Raw genomic sequence first — 15,707 nt, forward strand, 5'->3', positions numbered from 1 at the left:
GTTCACGACAAGTGTTCCTGCGGCTAACAACCAATCCTGGACAGACCGACACTACATTTCAGGCTCGTGAAATTTCAGCTGAGCAGCAATGAGAATCGAATGCACAGCAAAGATGGCAATCCAAAAGAAATGCTTTAATCACCTGACCACCAAACTGCTCGAGGTCTAATGTGCCAGCACAAATGTAATGTTGGGAAGGAACCAGCCACCGACATGGATACAGTCAAATCAGGAGCAGAGAAAGGCATGTCGATCGTCCGGTGGTTTGTTATCTGCCTCTCAGCCAGGCCTCACCAACATTCAAGGCGAGGTCCGTGGCCGGGGAAAAGTCTCCCGGTGCATGGGAGATGTATCGCTGCATATTGAAATGAGATCTAACCCGGCACACCATAAAGCACTGTGACCTTGAAAAGTGTGGCAGGCTTGTTAGAACGGCTTCACATTTTTTAATGCGAGGTGCCAGCGATGTCGTGACGAGACAGGCTCGCGGGCTGAGAGATGGAGCGGACAAGCTCGATGCAAATGCCATTTTGACAAACGGTAGTTATGCATAATCCAGCAGCACCATTGCGGGAGGGGAAGAGAAAAGGAAGCGACAAGGCCATTTTGAAAACCATTTTTAACGTCCAATTTTCTTCTTCTTTTTTTTTTTTTGCACAGTGTTCAGGTGTAAGGAAGCTGATGGGACTGAGCACACATTCAGCTAGCAACAAAACGCTTTGTAATACCTTGACGCTTATCTCGGATTATGAAAGTATAATAGTTCTTAACAAGGGAAAACACTGGAACCAAAAGTAAATCACCACCTTTACCACTTCAAACATTTCACAACAATTCTGTCAATGAAAATTCATGAGTTTGCATCACCGCGTGTCTGATTGTACATTTTGAATTGGGAGGTGTTGGAGGGTGAATCCGTTCCTTCCATTTTACCCAATTTGAATTCTTCTAATGAGATGCTCAAGTAAGTCTTGAAAATTGAAGGAAAGCATGTGTATGCTGAACGTCCCATTGCAGCTCACGCCTGCAAACATACTCCCTTTAATCTATGTACTCATTACCGTTTGAATATACAAGATATATTTTTACTGTAGTGCGTGTGTGTGTGTGTGTGTGTGTGTGTGTGTGTGTGTGTGTGTGTGTGTGTGTGTGTGTGTGTGTGTGTGTGTGTTTTTTTGCTGTTGAGTAATGTATGTTGCAAGGATGGGTGGTTGGTTGGTTGCTCCAACATATATTATTGGTGCTGTGGATTCTGGGAGTGGATGGAAGCTGTTGTTTTGTTGTTGTAGTTTGTGTTCTCATTAACTGGGGGTGGTGGTATCTATGCATCCAAGTGTACTTGCTGCATGTGGAGGCGTACGTACCCCTGCTGGCCCACTTTAGATGACCGTATCGAGGCTGAAGGGCTGAAACTGGATGATGCTGAGGACTTCGACTGAAGACCCGGTCAGCGAGGCACACTTGTGTACACAATTTTGGAATGGCAGTCAGCATTGAATACAGTATTGCACAAACAAATTGCAAAACATGTTTGAATATGATTAAAACGTGTTTTTCAAATAACTTGAAGCAAGCTAATATAATGTTTAGCCAGTGACTTATCTGCAAGAGTTAGATCGTGTACCATAACACAATATACCAAAACAATGAATTGAGCAAACATCATAAATAATAACTAGAAGGACACTCGATAGAGCGCATATCTCCACCACATAATGCCTGATCCACAAGAACATATCGGGCCCAATCAATACATTTTTGAAATATCAGGCTATGTATCGTTTGTAGTCCGATCTCTCAATGGTGAAGAATCACTTAAAAAAAATTAAATAATTCTCGCATTTAGATCCGGATTCGGATCTTCACCAAAATCGAATCAATTCGTCCTTGCCACATATAACGTGTCCACCACAACTTTTTGAGATATTGTGCTATATATAATTTTTGCCCTATCTCTCATTGATGAAGAATCACTTTTAAAAATTCTAGTAGTCAGATCCGGATCCAGATCTTCACCGAAATCTAATCAGTTCATCCTTGTCACACACCGAAGCTGTCCACAATATTTCATCTGGATCAGTCAATAACTTTTTGAGATATCCTGCACTCAGACAAACAGACAGAAAGGGGTGAAAACATAACATTCTTCCCCTTCAGTGGTGGAGGTAATAATTGGATTTATATCGTGACTATTGCGGATGGATACAAGGTCCTGAGGGACAGAAATAGAAAGACAGAGAGAGACAGAGAGAGAGAGAGAGAGACACAGAGAGAGAGAGAGAGAGAGAGAGAGAGAGAGAGAGAGAGAGAGAGAGAGAGAGAGAGAGAGAGAGAGGGGAGGGAGGAGAAGGAGGAGAGAGAGGAGAAAGAGAAGAGAGGGAGGAGAGGGAGGAGAGGGAGGAGAGGGAGGAGAGGGGGGAGAGGGAGGAGAGGGAGGAGAGGGAGGAGAGAGAGAGAGGAGAGAGACAGACAGACAGACAGACAGACAGACAGACGAGAGAGAGATGAGAGAGAGACAGACAGAGAGATAGAGAGACAGACAGACAGACGAGAGAGAGAAAGGGTGAGAGATTGATGAGAGAGAAAGTGAGAGAGAAAGAGAAAGAGAAAGAGAAAGAGAGGGACTTTTGTATTTTTTTATTATAAACATAGAAAAGAAAGCCCCCAAATGGAAGTCACATTTTCATTTCAGAGAGAGAAAGAAAAATAGAAAGAAAGAAAAAATAGAAAGAAATCATAACCTTTTTATCACCACGCCCCCTCTAGGAGTTGGTCCTTGCCCCCCCCCCCCCTTCACATCTTCAACCAAATGATTAAAAATCCCTCCTGAATTAAAAAGAAAAACTGAAAAAAATGTGTGTTTTTAGTCTTTTTATTGAACAAAGAATTCTGTATAAGCAACACTCATATACACAGGATATTTAATGAGATGACATTTAATGAGATACTTGACATTGCTTCGGAGCTACCAGATCTTGACTGCGTGGTCGAATGCCAGAGAGAGCACAACACAAGTCCCCTTCAACCTTCAGCTTGTTTCTGTACTTGGTCTTGACAGCAACGAGCATGGAAAATGCAGCTTCACAAAGATGCGTTGATCCAAACATTGTCAGAATCCAAAGAGCTTGATGTGAGATCAAAGGGTAAGCAGAAAGGTACGTGGCCCAGAACGTCTCTAGATCCAGTCTTTTGAAGTCTTCTTCAGCCGAGGAGTTGAACTTTAACTCAAGAAACTCCTCTTGCTCTTCGTGTGAAATATCAGCTACTTCACATTGAAATGGGTTCCAAGTTAATTTCCAGGCTTCCCGTTTCTCATCGATATCCAGAAAGTATCTGACGAATTTTGCTTTCAATTCAGTCAGATGAGTAATTATTTGTTTCTTGAACTCAGAATCAAGGTAACTGTGAATGAGAGCAGAATCCAAGTTTGCAAAACTGGCTGTGTTTCCATCCTGAATTGGACATTTCCAGAGGTCGAGTTTGGCCATGAAGGCTCGAATGAGGTCATAGTGCATGATTATGTTAATATTTTTCCATTGGAGTTTGAGGTTGATGGCATTCAGCGCTTCAAATATGTCCACCAGGTAAGGTAGAGATGGCAAAAATCCTTCAGACTGGAACTTGTCATGGAGATCTGCTTTCTGCTGCGAATCTAGAAATGTTGTCACTTCCTGTCATAGTTCATAAAGCCGTCCAAGCATGTTTCCCTTCGAAAGCCATCATACATTTGTGTGGAAAAGCAAGGCTTGATGTTCAGAATCCATATCCACACGCAGCTGTTTAAAGAGACGACTGTTTAAGGCTCCAGCTTTGATGATGTTGACTACCTTGATAGCCAGGTTCATGACATCCCTCATTTCAGCAGGTAGAGTTCTGGATGCTAAGGCTTCACGAAGAAGGATGCAATGCGTACCTATAGCAGATGGACACTTTTTTCTTTCACTCTTGTTATGAAACCAGATTGCAAACCAAGCATGGCTGGAGCTCCATCAGTGCACACCCCTACCAGTGAGTCCCACGAAAGTTGATTTTCCTGGAAGACGTTTGATACCACTTGAAAAATATAGGTTGTTTTGTATAACTTTCCATGGGATGGCAGAAGAGCATTTCCTCTTTTAAACCATTGCCGAACACGAAACGAGCATTCATCAGCAGCTGAGAACACTGAGCAACATCAGTTCTTTCGTCCAACTGGATGGCAAATAGAAGAGAAACTCTTACTTGGTCGTGAACTTGATCTTTGATGTCTTCAGACATTTCACCGATCCTTCCCTTGACGGTATCATTTGATAGAGAGATTTGGGAAAGCTTGTTTGCACTATCCTTCCCCAGAATGAGCTCTGCTGCACGCAGTACACTTGGTTTTATGAGAGTCTCTCCGATGTTACGGCTCTTTTTGCTCTTTGCAATCAACATGGTGATCTCATAGGAAGCCTCAACAACCTTTGAAGTCTGTTGCCAAAATGCTCCACTGCTGTCCATCTTTGCTTGCTTCAAGGACTGCCTTTTTGTTTCAAAGAATGCCTTGGGTTTGGCAGCTAGAGCAGGCTGCATTGTCTTCAAGTGGTGTTCCAAGCATGTGGGCCGCATGCCATCATTGCTCAGAGTCTTGTAGCACGCATTGGTGTACCTCTGTGTCACCCTTTTGGAGGGACACAAATCCAAATCGAATATATTCGTCAAGATACTTCTGCTTTTTTGCACTCATTGTGAATGATTTAGTTTGAAATGGGTACTGTAAATCTGTGAAAAAATTAATTTTAATATTGGAATTAAAATAAATGTTAAATTTTAAAATTGATTTTAATATAGAAAATGGTAGGCCGAGTTGCGAATAGAAAACGAAAATTATTAAAGGCGATACTTTTGTTTTTTTTCATGTTCATCACGATATTATGCAACCACTTGTGAAGAGAATTCCAAAAATAATTAGAGGAATTCCTACTTTTTTCTCCGGGCTCACGCCCTATCTGGAAATTACTCACGCCCCCCCAGTTTAAGAGCCGATGCTTTGGAGAGTTGGGTGGATTTTGCAAGTATCGTGCTCTGCACAACATCTTTTTCTTGTTTGTCTGTTTATTTGTCGGTCAACTGCTGATAGGTCACAATTTTAAACCAATCTTCACGAAACTTCACGACCTCGTAGAGTTCGTCATAAGCATTAAATTCAACCACCAATGATTTTTATGGTCCTGTTTTTTTAATGGTTTTATGTTCAAAAGGTCAACATATGCCAAAGGCCTGCAACTTTGTCAAGTTTCTAAAATCCTCTATTTTCATGTGATTGACTTGAAATTTGAAGATTTGCACATCATGTCACTGAATTAAATCACTAATTATTTTTGAGGTCCACATAGGTTAAAAAGACAACATAGGCTCAAAGGTTGACTTAGGCCGAATTTCTAAAATTGTCAATTTTCATCCGAGTGACTTAAAATTTGAAAAGGATTTATATATCAGGTCACTAAATTCAACCCCAAAATATTTTTGAGGTCAACATAGACCAAAAAGCCAAAGGTCAACAACTTATGTGGAATATGTAAAATAAATTTTCTCCAATTGACATAAAATTTGAAGAGGTTTTGCATATCAGGTCACTGGATTCAACCAGCAATTAATTTTGAGGTCAGCAGAGGCAAAAAGGTAAACCTCGGCCTAAAAGTTGGCATAAGCCGAATTTCTAAGATTGACAATTTTCATCCAATTGACTTAAAATTTGAAGAGGAGTTACATATTTGGTCATTGAATTCAACCACCAATTATTTTTATGGTCCAATTTGTTTTAGGGATTTCGCAAGTATCGTGTTCTGCACGACTTCTTTCTTGTTTGTTTATTGTGATATTTTTCATCAACAATATTTCATTTGATTTACATAATTTTAATTGTTTATCACAAAAATAAGATTTTTTAGTAATTTATTTAATACAAGTTAAATACCCAATATTTGGAAAAAGTCACCCAATTGGATATTTGCATTGCAAAATCTGACCAACTTACAGAAGACTGTTTGTATCCACCCCTGCAAATGTAGGACACAAAGCTATTATCGATGTAATTGTTTTGGTGTTTGGACAGGAACAAACCACCATTTCAAGCATCGAATTTGAAAATTACTTGCAAAGTGTTGTAAATTGCCATTTGTAGTGATTCGAGCGGAAGAAGAAATCGTTTTTTGAAAAAGATCTCGATAGCTGAGAAAACATTGATTGCAACCATTTCAAACAATCTTGCAATGTTTATTGAACTATTTCAGGTGTTTTGAGACGGTTTTGAAACACATCTGAGTGATTTAGTAGTCCCCCGATGAAGGCCAACCTGTGATCAAAACATTGTGTGTTGACATTTGTCTTTTCATAAAACTTTGCTGTTGCTTGTCCGTCTCATGTTTTTGTTTTTTGTCTTATTTGTGAACTTCATTACAACTTCTATCTTCAGCTTCAACATCGAATTTCCAAAAATTGTTGCTGAGCTGGGTGTAAATGTTTATAATGGATATAATGAATAATGCTACTAATCCTGTTTGGTTGTTTATAATTTGAGTAGTTGCCTAATCATGCTTCCCAAGTTTAAATCCTTTTAAAAGCATATGACCTAACGGAATTGCAATATATATATTTAATATTGTTGGTTCCTGTTGTTACCAATCCTCTTTGTTTGTTTATAATTTGAGTTGTTGCCTATTCATGCTTCCCAAGTTAAAATCCTTAAGCATATGACGTAACGGAATTGCAAAATATGTATTTAATATTGTGGGTTCCTGTTGTTAAAGATCCATATCCAAAAGCAGGCGAGAGAGAGAGAGAGAGAGAGAGAGAGAGAGAGAGAGAGAGAGAGAGAGAGAGAGAGAGAGAGAGAGAGAGAGAGAGAGAGAGAGAGAGAGAGAGAGAGAGAGAGAGAGAGAGAGAGAGAGAGAGAGAGAGAGAGAGAGAGAGAGAGAGAGAGAGAGAGAGAGAGAGAGAGAGAGAGAGAGAGAGAGAGAGAGAGAGAGAGAGAGAGAGAGAGAGAGAGAGAGAGAGAGAGAGAGAGAGAGAGAGAGAGAGAGAGAGAGAGAGAGAGAGAGAGAGAGAGAGAGAGAGAGAGAGAGAGAGAGAGAGAGAGAGAGAGAGAGAGAGAGAGAGAACGAATGAGAACAGTGGGTTATTGAGTGACGATTTGAACTCGGTTCCAGCCTTTTAACACTGCTATCTCGTTTATGTCTGTCTGCATTCATGGAGGATCATTATTGCTATAGATTCTCTCACAGCTCTCCTGCCATACATATGAGACCGCAATGCCAATATGGTGCATTGTGTGCCGCATACGCCCTCAAAGCTCCCACAACTATACCCACAACAGCAATTTCCTGACATAGATACCCTGAGGGCTTTCCTCTCTGTATCTACAAAAGTGTACCACATCTGCAGTGATGTTTTGTGCTGTAAAAGTCCTCAGGGCTCGAACAACTTGCACCCACTGCTGTCCCTTCCTGGCACGGATGCCCTCAGGATTCACTTGTCCATATCTATGAAATTCTACGGCCACTACAGTGCTTTGTATGCTGTGAAGATCCCCAAGATTCTTCTGCTTCTATTCAATGTGGCGAAATACAAGTTCACGACGTCCTCGGACTCCTTCACCAGTGTCTATGGGTTGTTGTCACCACGGCAGTCCTTCAGGGAGCTTGCTAACGTCATCTCTCCCTCGCCGTGCTGTCTCGGCCTCTCATTCTCCTCAGGAGGACCTGCTCCCAACATCCATCCCTATGAGGTCCTCTTTTTCCACCTTGATCCCCTTTTTCTTCCTGCTCCAAACATCTGTCCCAATTTGTTCCGATTTCTCTAATTTTTTTTGTTATTATCCATCCATCCCCATTTGCTGTTGTTTCTTTCTCTTTCCCCAAATATTCCACTGCCAATCCATAGCAATATAGGTCATTTTTTGTTAATTCGTTTGTTCTTGCATATCTATCAAATTATTGGTTGAAATAAAAAATGGTATTATCATTCTATTGTATTATAGTCTATATACTATTATATCCTGTGGTGCAATTAGACTCTAAATTAAATAATTATGTTGCTTAAGCAGATGGATTTCAGCTCCACACGATCAGATCACCTATGGTTGCAATCATAAGGGCTCTGGAATTGGGTTGTTGTAAACTGCCACACTGGAGGTGCATGACAATACATTGATCTTTTCTTTATCTCTTTGAAGATGCTCTAATAAGAAGACATACCGCAGCTAATTACCAATCTAGCAATTCATGACTTTCTTCTGCCCAATCATTTGATTGAGATGCAACACCAGAAAGTGATGGCAATGCAGCTTTGAGTGAAGGGAACAGCAGAGAATATGATAATATCTTATGATATTATAATTTTTTTATTTTGCCTTGCAAAATAATAAGCTTTTCATTATGCATCATGATCCATCCCAGTGAGGCATGCTTATAATGACAGGTGTTTTTAATGTCTGCATGTGTTTATATGTATATAGGGTCAATGTGCTCCTTTCTTTCAGTATATACGAGGAAATACAAACTGTTACTTTGCTGATGGGAATATAAAGAGGGGAGGAATGGAATAAAGAGTAGGGGTGGAGAGAGAGGAGGGAGAGGGGAGGAAGGGGGAGAGAGAGGGGGGAAGAGTGAGGAGGGTGGAGCTAGGAGGGAGGGGGGAGGAAAGTCAGCATGAGGGGAGGGGAAGGGAGCATTAAGGGAAGGGAAGGCAGCATGACAGGAAGGGAAGGCAGTGTGGGAGAGGGAAAGCTAAGACAGCATGAGGGGAGGGGAAGGAAAGCCAGTGTGAGGGGAAGGGAAGGCAGCATGAGGGGAAGATATGGCAGCATGGGAGAGGGAAAGAGAAAACAGCATGAGGAGAGAGAAGGGAAGGCAGTGTGAGGGAAGGAGAAGGCAATGTGAGGGGAAGGGAAGGCAGCATGACAGGAAAGGAAGGCAGTGTGGGAGAGGGAAAGCTAAGGCAGCATGAGGGGAGGGGAAGGAAAGCCAGCATGAGGGGAAGATAAAGCAGCATGGGAGAGGGAAATTGAAGACAGCATGAGGAGAGGGAAGGGAAGGCAGTGTGAGGGGAAGGGAAGGCAGTGTGAGGGGAAGGGAAGGCAGTGTACTGGGGCTTTAACAGGGTGAAAGTGCTTTCAATCATCGATTATAACTAAAGCAAACTCGTTGCTGTTGCAGACTTTGGTTTCTTTGAATCAGCATCCTTAACTGTCACGAATAGGTACTCTCTGGTGTTTGGTTTTCAAATATTTTAGCATATTGGATGTATTGTAGTGATGAGCAAGGACTAATGAACAAAGTGAGCATGCAACTTTCATACCGTCTTCTTTAACTTTGCCAAAATAGTTCCAAACTGCACTTCGAGACCTTTTGAATGACAGATTGTCAAAACTTTATCGGTCAATGGATTGCCTTCCGGTCCATCAGCAAAGCAATCAACATGCTTTACCGGCCAAGTCTAAATATGCTGATGTTCATTTAAAAGGAACACACCCTTGGGCATTTTTCGTTTTCAAGTGACTTGCTTTTGCTCCTATATTCCAAACAGGAGACCCCAGAGGCATGTTTCTTTTCAAATAATACTTTAGCAGGCCATGTGAAACCGGAAAATGCTCAACAGAGACGAAAAAAAAATCCCCAAAAACAACACTCATTTCTCGGAAGTTGGAATTACTCAAAATTGACATCGATTACGGGTCACTACTCAATTCCTTTCGATTCTGTCTTTGGAATCGAGTACTTTGGAATCGATTCTGCCCACCAATACTAAGCACTTGAGCAAGCACTCCAATGAAATGGTTGATAAGGAATGGCTGGCTTGGCATGCGATTAGCGATCAGTTAAAACAAACACCACCTGGAGACGCCTGGTACGTCAAACAATGTGTAAATTAAACAAATAAACACTTTTTTTCTTAGCAGTAAGAACAGGTGTTCACCACCTTCTCTTAACTTCACCCATCCAAAACAATGATCTTTTCTTCCCCTCCTAATCTGCCCCAAACCAACCTCCTTCAAATTCCCTGCTTTCTTGCCTGAAAGTCCCTGTTGTGTAAGGACCTGAAAGTTCCTGTTGTGTCCATCTTGTTTACCCTGTGTACCCCACCCCATCCCTCTCCCTTCCACAGATCTCATATCTCTCTTCCACACTTTTTTTTCCTTCCCCTCCCACCCCTCTTGGCTCCTGCTCCCCTTGTTGTACGTTCTGTGTATTAGCTCTCATACGGTGCACACACAAAAAAAACTTCACTGAGCTTGAACAGTTTTGTGCAGAAGAATGGGAAAATATTGCCCAATCAAGGTGTACAAAGTTGGTAGAGACTTATCCCAACTGCAATAGCTGCCAAAGGTGCTTCCACCAAGTATTAACTCAGGGGCGTGGACACTTACCCAACAAAGATCTTCTATTTTTGTATTTTTAATGAATTTTCTGAAATGTGTAGAATTTATTTTTCACTTGGAAGTTGTGGATTACGATGTGTAAATTCTGGTGGAAAAAGTCTGATTTGATGCAGTTTAATTCCAGGCTGTAAGGCAACAAAAGGTGAATATTTGAAAGGGGTGTAGACTTCATATAGGCACTTATATGTTTGTGTGTGTATATGTATATATATATATATATATATATATATATATATATATATATATATATATATATATATATACATACATACATATATGTATGTACATATCAGACATTTCCTCCAAATCTTGTACATCGTGTACAGGTTGCATACATTGTGTACAGGCTGTGTACATTGTCTGTGTCTTAGCATCTGAGCTCTACATTGTGTCTATCGCATACATTGTATTCAGATCTTTGTATACAACCTCATCAATGCGCCAGGCTGCACATCATGAAGTTTTTTTTTTTCATGCAGACATCGCCTTTTTATCACTGCCCATAAGCCTTGAGCACAGGGCCACTGAGTACATGACTTGCCACCGGGAAATGGCACAGACTATATTACATTCAAAGGAGAAAACCTTAATTTTCCTCCGGCCAGGTTTAAATTTCAGAAAATCAAATGCTGCATTCAAGCTACTTTATTGCAGATCGCCGATAACACCAATGCCAGAATAAATAGCGACAAATACATCCGCAGATCTCTAATCTGAGATAGCTATGGCCCATAGGAAATTGCCTGTCCCTTATTCATCACTGGATGAGCAGAGCGAAGGGTGCAGTTACTTCCTCCAGCTGCATAACAATGATTTTTGCAATAGCCACATGTGAAAGTACCCACCACTTTTATACAAAGGGGGTAATTTACTACACAGCTTTAAAACATTTGTTCCCCTGAATAATTTACTATTTAGCTGCAAAAATATTTTTCAATTGATATTTTCTTCGTTTTTATTTTTATAGAAAGAATTCTAAATGGTGTATTGCATTTCATGAAAGGGCACCCGATGACACAAGGATAGGAAAAGGCCGTTTGGCCCATTATGTCTCATATTCATGTGTGTGTGTGTGTGTGTGTGTGTGTGTGTGTGTGTGTGTGTGTGTGTGTGTGTGTGTGTGTGTGTGTGTGTGTGTGTGTGTGTGTGTGTGTGTGTGTGTGTGTGTGTGTGTGTGTGTGTGTGTGTGTGTGTGTGTGTGTGTGTGTGTGTGTGTGTGTGTGTGTGTGTGTGTGTGTGTGTGTGTACAAATATATATTGTTACGAATTCGCGCCCACCGGCGTGCGATCGGACACTTTCCACTAATAGCAACCGCGTCGCCCACCGGACGGACAATTCAGTCGTGACTTTCTGGAGCTAACGCTGGAAACCAGTCACGGGTGGGTTTCTAATCCCCACCATGGCCGAGCCAATTGTTTACCAACGCAAGATAGGGTCACTCGCAGAATTCGATAGACCTAAGTACCTGCGCGGGCAGCCGACCGGGCGACCGTACCTCGACGCAGGTCGGCTTGGGACATGAACCGCTTAAGCGGTCCGTTGCATTCTGCAGAGATAACTGAGCGGGTATTATCGCCCGACCTCGCCGGATCCGATTCTATTGAACGGGTGTTTAAAACCCAACTATTTATTCCACGATGTAAGATGGCATTTCCAATCGGGAGAAGACGCAACAAATGGGGTGCATTTGAACAAAGCACATTTATTCATTACAACATGTATGAGGCAAGGCAATCATGCAATATACAGGCAAACAAAAGCAATCACGTGACGTATGCAAAGGAAAAGCACTACGACCGAATAAAAGCAATACTCATTTACAGGCACTTAAGCAGTTTTACTTATGGACACTGCGCCACATCATTCACACAAAAGATGAGAAAAGACCACCCCCACAGACAGGGGGGTCAGACTGGGCCCGTGGGCCTTTATGGCGTGGGACTTGGCTGACCGAATGGGTCCCACGAGACCGACGCTGGTTACCTGCACCCTCGTGGTGCGACAGTCGGCGAGCTCTCTCCGGCACTCTCCTCCTGACTGCGCGGCAGAGCTGGTCCTCCACTCGTGACTTTGTGCCCAGAGGGAAAGGCAGCACCTCTTCGATGTCCGCCCCAGAAGGCGAAACCACCAAAGCCCCGATCCAAACGAGCTTGAACCACACCGGCTTGAAAGAAAAAAAGACCAAGACAAAAGACAAAGACACCGTGCGAAGCTCGCGTCTTGTCCGCCTTATATCTCCTGGGGCTCAGCGCTTCGCTCCTCCCCGTTTTCGGCTCCGCCTCCCTTCGAGCTTCTTCGAAAAACTTCTCGAAAAGGGGCATGCCCTCTCGCCCCCCTCCCCGCACGCCGTACGGGGGATGGGGGAAGTCAGTTTTGGCTCAGGTCCAAGGAAATCATTCCCCCAAAAAGAGGCCCCACCCTTTCTCACCTTTGACCTCTGCTCGGATCACACCTCCCCCACACCAAGCGCGGAGAAAATAGGCGGGAAAAATCCGCGCACCATTGGAGGTTTCTCCTTGGCGGTTTTTGCTCGCGTTGCGCTGGCTTTCGCAGATGCTATTCGTTGGTGCGTGGGATTGTGGTGTGGTAGCTTGTAGTTGTGGCTGGTGGTTGGCGTTGTGGTTGCGAAGGTGGTTGGGTGATTGATGGGGTGGAGAAGGTGGTGAGGCGATGTTGGTGGTTGGGGGTAAAGTGGTGAGGATGGCGTGGTTTGTTGAGAGGCACGTGTGGTTGATGGTTGAGGCGACCGTGGTTGTTGTGATGGTGGTGTGGTTGGCGTTGTAGTTAAGGTGGTTGTTGTAATGGTGGTTGAGATGTGGTTGGTCCAAAATAACGATTGAAAAAAGAAAAACGGCTATCTCAAAGGATCACAGACCGGATAACACAAAGAAAACCCTCTAAACAACGGTGGGGAAACCTATCTGAACACTCACTTACCGGCATAGCTAATCTAGGGACCTTTATGGTGTTCTGCGAATTTCCACAGCCGTAACAACATATATATATATATATATATATATATATATATATATATATATATATATATATATATATATATATATATATATATATATATATATATATATATATAGTTGCGGTTCTCGGAATCACATGCATAAAACACATAGTCGTCCCATGACAGTTATTCCATGAATATACGTGTAGATAGTCCCTTTCCTTTTGTCTAGTGGGACAACAAGGGAGTGCGTTGCGATGATCTCATAGCAAGGTTTGCTTAGATCATTTTTTTCTTCATTTCGCCCCAACTCTTCTTTTTTGTCTGTTTATTCCTGAGGTAAATCAGCCACGTGCACGTTCGCTGTGAGGTGGGCCCTCATGGAGGCCAGCGCGTGCAGCACCGCTGTGAGGAAACGATGGCGCAGAGCCCTTGTTCCCAAGCTTGTGCAACGAGTCATAAAGCGCGCTTTGCAGTGCAAGATTATCGACTCGAGCTTCAGATGATCTGGAGAATTGCCGGTTGCATAAAAAGGTATACGAATGAATACCTCTTTAGAGGCTGCACGAATGGTGTTTTTCACAACACAGGAAACACAGCCAGCACGACGCCCACGCTGCACGAAACGCGTACGGAGGCCGACAAAGACGACTCCATGCCATGTTAGGCGGGATATGAGTGTGCAGAGTAAAAACGGCGCGTTCCTTTTCAAGCAAATATTTGACACGTATTGGTGTTCGCCCCACGCACACGCTAGCAGAGTCGTGCGAACGCCAGGGCTGACCACGTGCGTAATTGCCGAACGCCGTGCAATGTACACTGTATAGAATGTGCTCGAAGGCAGACACATACACCGCTCGTGAAACGTGCATGGATTTATCCATAACGATGTACCTTCGGCCCTTGCTGGCAGCAGCGGATTCCCTACAGATGGTGAACGTCTTCTTGTCTCGACGCCAGCGAAGCTGCGATTGAGCCGAGGAATGTACAGTGCTGCCGCGTTGGCGTGCGTTGACCGGCGCTGATTGGACGCCCGAGTGGGCATGCGGGACCGTCGACCAGTAGCCAGGGTACAGCCCGGGGGGTTTTGCAGGACGAATCACGTGCCAATTTTGGTGTGGGCGATTCGTGTCATGTCGTGGTGTCGGAGCGAAATATGTTCGCTGTCTGGGATGACCTTGCCGGAAATGAAGTGAGGCAGTTTCCGGCCAAAGTTAGTGAGCCACCTGAGGGGTCGAGGCCCACCGGAGTGCCCAATTCAGTTGATGACGTATCGCTTTGGGGTGGCCCCTCCCCCACCCCCTGCAAGTCCTATAAAGGTCGGAGCAGTCTCCTCGACTCTTTCTTCTTTCTCTTTCGCTCGCTCGTTCTGGCCTCGCCCTCGTCCCTCAGCATGACCCGCCTCCTGCTGTCTGGACTCTACCTCCTCATCTTCACCCACACAATGTCAACCCCACCCGCCTACCTGGTCCCACCTACCACTCCGTTTACGCACCCTGGACTCCGCCCCTTCTCCACTCAAGCCCCTCCTTCCCGAACACGGTCTCCACACGCTCTGCTGAAGCCAGAGACGATGCGCCAGCTGTCGCGTGCCGCACTACGGAGCATACCCCCCCCCAAAAAAAAACGTATTGGTGGTGCGTCGTGCTATCAAGCACAAAGGTACCAATAACGTAGCCACAACTCCTTTCCCTTCCTGATTCAAAACTTTCTCTTCAATGGGTTTTCTGTGTCTGTGGGTGTGCGTGTGTGTGTGTGTGTGCTGGCGCCTGTCTGCTTAATTAATACTGCAGAAGATCGGTATCATTATTATTGTTATTATATTCGCGTTAAGTCTGCTCTGTGTCCCCTTTTGTAAGTTTCCTGTTTATTTGCTGTACCACACCTCTCTCCCCTATCTCTGAACAACACACCCCAATAAATATTGTTCGTGCCACATACCATTCCTTGCCCATTGTTAATAAATTATTATTAGGAATGTTCCCTGCTCGTTTTTGTCTTTTCTTCCATTGATCCAGCATGGTCTGAATCATAGTTTAGCTGGGACTTTATTCCCAACGATCCGTTCCTTTTAGCCGGTATGTCCTTGGCAGTGTCACTCGGCTGCATACGATCCGGAAAAGTGATCCGATCCGGTAGAGTTATCCGGTTCGGACAAGGCGTACCGAGTGCGTGTTCCCTGGTAATTAAACCACGTGATCAATTAGGTAACCCGAATAACCCGTAGACGGGAGGAACCGAGGTCACGCGCTTGAGTTATTGGCGTCCTCGGTCAGTTAAGTGACCCGCCGTGTCACGGAATTATCCATGTGCGACGGCCTACAATTCTGGGGAGTCTAGTGGGAATGGAG

The 15,707-nt window shown here is 43.6% G+C and overlaps 1 long non-coding RNA gene across 2 annotated transcripts in view; it reads right to left on the reverse strand.

The window, feature by feature from the left end:
• The window catches only part of LOC147022781 (uncharacterized), a 49,310-nt gene that overhangs the window by 24,687 nt on the left and 8,916 nt on the right, over positions 1-15,707 (reverse strand). For both annotated transcript variants that reach the window (XR_015059915.1, XR_015059914.1), the window contains one exon: positions 1,365-1,460. This is a non-coding gene — a long non-coding RNA (uncharacterized LOC147022781). The remainder of the gene's footprint in view (positions 1-1,364; positions 1,461-15,707) is intronic.

This window comes from Eptatretus burgeri, chromosome 7, assembly GCF_056783735.1.
Source record: "Eptatretus burgeri isolate ZD-2024b chromosome 7, Ebu_testis_v1, whole genome shotgun sequence".
NCBI classification, from domain to species: domain Eukaryota; kingdom Metazoa; phylum Chordata; class Myxini; order Myxiniformes; family Myxinidae; genus Eptatretus; species Eptatretus burgeri.